Consider the following 7,160-nt stretch of genomic DNA (forward strand, 5'->3'; position numbering starts at 1 on the left):
ATCAATCCAACTATATATAAAAAAAGAATAAGACAGAGGAGCAAGGAGAAGAAAAGTTCACATATCGTGAGCTACACAATTCTAAGAAAGAAAGACAATAAAGGTTCTTGGTGGAATTTTCCGTGGTTATACTTTTGTAAGGGCCATTTTCTTATATTAATATTGCATATCCAATTTTGGTGGTGGATAACAATACCTTATTCTATGGAGAAGAAAACCTGGACCTGTATGAGACCTTCATCTGGCTTGAAAACGAGACATCTGAAAAGTCACTAAATTTCATATTGTAGTATTCCTATGCAATTTTGGACTATGTCTCTTTGAAATTTCGAACTGTGGGTATCTCTCTGAAACCTAGGCCATCTCAGCAGACTTCGGACCTATGCAAAAATAAACCTTTGTAGCCTCGAATATGTGGAATTTTGGGTGTTGGATTTTTGTTATAGGGCTAACCTCTACAATAGTAAATTGTTGCAAACATTGAATGGAAATATGAATAAGTCTTGAAGGCATTCTAAAGTCCTCCTTTGTAACATCTTTTGAAATACTTTTGGACTTGAAGGATTATATTTGGAACCTGTAGTGTAGGGAGGATTGGACTCCTCAAGAAGATTAAGTTGGAGTTTGGTGGAACACAAGGTTGGAGACTTGAATTATAGGTTGGAGCCTAGTTTGCTGAAGATTGGAGTCTTTATTTAGGGTTGGATCTGTTATCACAAAATCAGGTACTAAGGGCTGCTACTTAGCAAGATCTCATGAAACTGTTTCAGACCTGGCTTTAGACTAAGGTTTAGCCTCCTTAGTCAGAGAGGGCTCTCTCACAGATTTTTGATATGCATTAAGGGCAAGAAAAGATGGCTAACTCTTTTAAACAACACATGAAAAATAAGATGGTTGGACAAATATCAAATTAGTCTTCATTGGGCTTATGGAGTCTCACCCATTTCAGTAAACAAAAGCACTGTCTTTTCATGGAAGTCAAGGCTCTTTACATCAGATGTTCAAACATACTTTACATAAACCACAGATTGCCAAGCATATAGGAAGTCAGAGCATTAAACATGAATTCTGAGTGATTATGCTGTAACAATACTGTAAAAAGAACACTAAGAGAATAAACCACCATACATTTGAACAATATGATCTATTGAGAATCTTGAGAAGAAACAACAGCTGTTTTTCTATTATCGTAATAAGTCTTTTACATTAGCCAAAATGAAACTCTGTTTTTTCATAAATCTCCCAACCCCTCTTACATCAGAGTTTCTCCTATATATAGGAAAACAAAACTCCAACTACTTGAGTCTCCTCCTCCAGCATGAGGGGAGCTCGATGGCCTATCATTAACTAACCCTATCTATTTTTAAACAAACTTATTAAATACATAAAGCATTGTGCTGTAAATACATAGAGTCCTAATTACATTGAAACTTTAAATCCATCTCCTCGTGTGCATGTTTCTTCTTGGATCCTTGACAACTGTCCTCCTTCAGTTAGGCTGAGGTGTGTTGGAGGAACATTCACTGAACAAGCTGACCTCGGGTGCTAGCTGTGTAGATGGCTTCATTAATTAGTAAAGATGAGTACCCTATTTTCACGGCCCTTGTCTTCCATTCTCCGAAAATGTAGCAGCATGTTCCCAAATCTTTAATAGCTCAAAGTATGGAACGCTGCTACCTAACACCATGTCTCCAGATGAGCTGTAGGCTGTATTGATGTACAGGTGTCTCTCTTCTAACATTCCCGGTCAAACTGTTTATTCTGCATTGAAAACATCACCTACAGCAGTTTCGTAGCGCGCTACGAAACTGCTGTGTGATTAAAAAACACAGTCTTCCTCTCATAGCTAAATGATTGCCAGTGTGTAGCTTCAACATCAGCAAGGTCTGAACACTGACCATCCTTCTCATGTAACTGTCCTGTTGTTTCAATACCTGCTTCCTTATGTGTTGAATTGAAATCTGAATCAAACTCATGTTTGGCTCTGCCATCTGAAATTGTTTCCATTTCTGATTCCTTAAGTGCACAAAACAATGGCACATTCTACAATCTGAATCGAGCACATCAGCTTTAAGTGGGAATCCTTATTCTTACAGAACCCATTTTCCAAAGATCACTAAACAAGGCATAAATGTGCTTCTGCAAGATGTGCTCATAGTCTTTAACAAACATTATTGATATGGAATACATTCCAGATCAATTAAGTTAGAACACCTTACAAAACCTTTACAAGGCTACCCGCTGTATAATTTAAAGTCTTGCAACAAACATAGAAAGTAAAACCTTCAACACCAGGAAACTGAAGATATTAATGGACCGAAAACATTCATTTCTCTTTCCTGTGCAACCACCCCTGCGTTTCAGTAAACAAAGTATTACAGAGAAAACCCCCTGCATTTCCAATGTTCATCTATGCAGCTTCATTTGCATGTATCACTGTGTTCCTATGTCAGATGCATTTTCTAATCTTATCTTCCAAAAAGGAAATAGATCACACTTTATGGAACAAACAGGGCACAAAAATTCACAATCAATGTTTCACTACATTCGTCTAAGGGAACTGCGTGCCCTGTTCCTCTAAATGTCAGATATGTTAATCCTTGGTATTGTATAAACCATCCTGCTACTTGTCTGTCATGGAACCACGGATGCCATTGTTGCTTTATGGGCAAATGTAATGCATTGATGTTATCTTTCATGGCAGTTACAGGTACTCTCCCATCAATATCTCCACTGTAAGCCCAAATCTTTAGACCACTTTAATAAGTTTTGTGTAGATTGGAAGAACTGAGAATATTGTGTAATTATATGCATTGAACACAGAATTGTTGCAGACTGCCCATTAGAAAGGAATCTTTGTAACATTTGCGTGAAGAGCTTCTTGAACATCAGGCCTGTTGAAATATCCATTTGTGTATAGTTCAAAACAGAGGTCATATCTACCGTATAGGAACCCCAATACCCTCCTCGAGACCTTATTTTGTGAAACTGTAAGCTTGTCTCTCGTCTTTACTCCTGAACTCGAGTTCTTTAGACAACGAGGTGCATAGATATTATATATGTCAATCTGCAGAAAAGGGAACAGAAGCATAAAGATCTTTAGATCCTTCTGGCAGTGCAACCTTCACAATAAGTTTATCAATGACCACATCACTGAATGAAGATGCAAAAGCGATGTTAAGATAACGCCTGCCATCAGCTGCTTGGAAGAGAAAATCTTGTAGATATAAGCCGTAGCCTATTGTACAAGTGGCTTGCCAGCCTCCAAACATAGGATATCGAGGTGCAATTTCCAGTTCTGTTTTTCTAAAGTCGGCGTTCAAATGTGAGGTAGAAATATTCCCAATTCCATCTCGGTAATAAACCGAATGTGCTCGAGGGAGTAGCCTTGCCACTAGACTCTTAAAAGATGATGCACCTGTAGCATTGGGTCTTGCTTGGTATTCAATCCTTGAAAAGCCACCTTTGATTCGAGCATCACCATGAAAAAGATGATAATTTTCAGTTATCTGAACATTTCCTCAATGTGAAATTTCTATTTCTCGCACCAGCTCCTTGTCAACTTTAGGAGCACCCATTCCACTGACAGAGTGAGCGCCATGTCACAAATGTTATCTCAAGGGTCAACTGAATAGGAATTTAGAGCAAACTTCAAATTTGTGTGGAAGATAGGCATGATGCGCCAAACACCCACAGAAACGTTATTGCAGCATCCCCGATTGCGAACTTCACAATCCCCATGTTTTCTCTGGGAGAAAGATGGATCTGCAGCTTCAACAGAATCCCAAACTTGTGATGCCCCGCATACAAATAATACGCTCTCGTTTCTAAAACCCCTTTTCTGGCAAAGAAAAAACAAATATCAACTAAGTGTCGGTGGAGGAACTAACGCACGAACAACTGGTAATGTTTATCAAACCTCAACATCTCGTTTGCGTGGAAAAAGAACTCTTGTGGAGCTAAGCCACGAAGACAATGCACTAAATCTCTCTCTGGCACTTCATCAAACACTTGCGCCCAAGACATAAATGTTATTTCATGAATTTGCCACCTGCCAATAATCGGTTTCATGATTCTAAATGCAAAGTGACAAGTGAAACACTTCCCACCAGAATTGTATAATTTATGACTGCTGCCTGAAGTTTTTTCCTTCAACTGGTTTACTCTTTTAGAGAAGGCAAGTATCTCCATTCAGGCAGATTCCTTCCTTATTTTATATGAACAAGGTTGTTTGCATGGACTTGAAGGGGACATCGATCCCCATTTTCTTTTGTCTTTTTCTGATGTTAACTGAGCAGTTTCTGTAGAGAAAGTTGAACATAAACACTCGCCGGTGTTCTGCTCATGCCTGGCTATACTTGTGTCCTCAACGTCCGTGTTTGATTTGGAAACAACATCATCATTAACAACCTCAAAACCTGAGTCTTTAGATGGGCCCAATGTATTTCTTTCCTGGGATGAAGGATCAGACCGTTGCTTAAGTCCACATACTAGAGACCTAATAACACATAGCCAACTTCTTGGCATTTCAATGTCATCACCTCCTTTAATGGGAATGTGCCATGAGCCTCTTTCAGACTCTTGAATAACAATCGAATATGGAGGTGGCATGTGAAACTGTGGACCAGATTTATTGAAAGTAAAGCGGACCTGATGGTTTTCCTTCCATTTTGAGAAGAACTCATTAACTAACAATTGGAATAAATGATCTCTCATTTCATCATTTGTCACAAGCAAACATTTGAATCTCACAGCCGCATATAGCCAATACCAGTCATCATTCGACCCAGCTGGTGTTGTATACAAGGCACCAGCTTTTCTCCAATCCTCAATCAACTGTTTATTGTAAGGGTCATCAACTAGCACTCCTGTGGCACGCTTGTTGTGCAATAAAATGAGAGGCCATTTCTTCTTCGGGCTTCTTTGGCGCAAGACATTGACTACAGAGCTTAACTGAGAGACATTAAAACCACCATCAGCAAAGTTTTGCTGATAAAGGCCTACATTTGCACCATACACAATAAAGTCATATGGCCCATGGTGATCCAGCCACTCCTGAAAATTCCTGAAATTCGACTCAACCTCCCGTGCACATGCCAAATCCCTTTTGAACTCATATTTGTTTTCTCAACCTTCCAGTCACCCTTTCTAAGAAACTCACACTGACCGAACTTAATGACAAGCATTGATGATGACTTCTTGAGAACATGTCACCTGTAAAATGTATCCGCCCCAGAACTATTTTGCATGACAGCTACTATGGATTCAAACAAATCCCCCATTTCGTAGCGCGCTACGAAATCACTAAAACAGGCTGCGCTGCGAAACTGCTAAAGGATTCATGCGCTGCGAAAACACTTGGTCTTTAAGCTAATCTGAGCAAATGTTTGGAAACGGAATTTTCAGTGATAATAGGATCCCTAAAGGAATCATAAGTGTGATTGTACAAATTGGAAAATGAATAGTTGTAATTGAGGATTGGAGTCCTCTCCTTTTGTTAATAAAAATATTTATTTTGTTGTTCATTTTTGTGTTATGTTTAAAGTGATATTAAGAAAATAATAATTGTAAAAGGAAATACTGATTCACCCCCCCCAGTATTTCCAATAGTTAGACACAACTAAACTGTAATCAAAATGACACAACTGAACTAAACTGAGCTGTTAAACACAACTGAACTGTAATCAAAATGACACATCTAAACTATAATCAAAATCTAATTCCATTAACTGAACTATAATCATAATGTAGTTTCATTAATATATTTCACTGAAAATTACATTCCTTACATACACATTGTGTTCAAATATAGAAAAGGTACCAAAAAATAAAGTGAGCTCGTATATAAAAAATAGATCTTGTATAAGTACATAAAAAAGGATGGACATAATGATTGTTTATGTTGCTATAATAACATCATAATAAATAAGAATACCATAATAAGAATAATGCATTCATTAATGTACCACCTATATCGATGACCGTGAATGACAATCGGTGGAACACATGTTGATTCCTCCACATATCTTGCACATCCACCTCCATTGGATGCTGGTTCATATAGTAGATCATCACCAACCCTTTTAACATCTAATCGATAAGTTATGGTAAATATTTGAAATTGAGAAGCAATTTTTTTTACTTCTCTGTGAAGGGGTTTCATATTTTGACTTCTGACTTGATAAATTTCGGTCATTTGATTGCATATCAATTCCAAATTGGTATAAATGACAATGTCACTTGAACCATAATTCCTTGCTAATGTTAGCCCATAAACTAGGGCAATATAGTAAGCTTCATTGTTTGTTGTTTTGTCGAGAATTTCTCTATTGTTATGATATACTTGACTTAGTGATTCATTGTGAAGCACAAACCTAATTCTAGATTAACCAGGGTTCATATGACACTAAACCTGAATTATCAGATTCCACTTCTCCACCATCTGCAAAACAAGACAACAATTACATGAAATATTTTTAGATTTTCTTGAAACTACGTTGTAATAATTCATTGTTACATTGGTAGAAACTCACTTTTATAGTGGAGAAACCTCCTTGTTATAGTGGTGGAAACTAATGAGGGAAATGGACACATCATTATGAAAATACATAAAATATGTTTTCATATTGTCAATCAAATCATATATCAATGAACTAGAATTTTAAAAGGTTGTAAGGCATGTTAACTTCCTAAGTTTCCAAATTCAAGGCATGTTAAGAGATAAGCATCCACATTGTTAGACAATACCATCACATTTTGACATTTGAAATGCATATCACAAAAAAATATCATCACCTTAAAACATTTGTTAATCACTATGTGCATGTCCTTATACATCAATCACAACAATTCTGAGGAAATCATGGAAAAAAAATAAGGCATGGAAAACTCGAAGGACAATGATAGGCATAGTATACATACATACATATATATATATATATATATATATATATATATATATATATATATATATATATATATATATATATATATATATATATATATAATGCATTATGGGATTTACAACTCTGGCTTTTCATATCAGAATAAGGTCTTGTTCTGAGAAGATATGTGTATTTTGATTAAGTTGTGACATAGACAATAACAATATATATCAGAAGGCAACTTATGTAGGTGCTACAATATTGGCATTAGATTTT

The 7,160-nt window shown here is 36.7% G+C and overlaps 2 pseudogenes; both read right to left on the minus strand.

Annotated features, from left to right (window-relative positions):
• Nucleotides 1–3,062: 3,062 nt before the first annotated feature.
• LOC149141690 (dolichyl-diphosphooligosaccharide--protein glycosyltransferase subunit 1A pseudogene) lies at nucleotides 3,063–4,071 on the minus strand (annotated as a pseudogene).
• Nucleotides 4,067–5,282, minus strand: LOC149141691 (proteinaceous RNase P 3 pseudogene; annotated as a pseudogene).
• Between the last annotated feature and the right edge of the window lie 1,878 nt (nucleotides 5,283–7,160).

Source organism: Pinus tabuliformis, chromosome X (assembly GCF_031772625.1).
Source record: "Pinus tabuliformis cultivar Carrire ecotype Pingquan chromosome X, CPIR1, whole genome shotgun sequence".
Lineage (NCBI taxonomy): Eukaryota > Viridiplantae > Streptophyta > Pinopsida > Pinales > Pinaceae > Pinus > Pinus tabuliformis.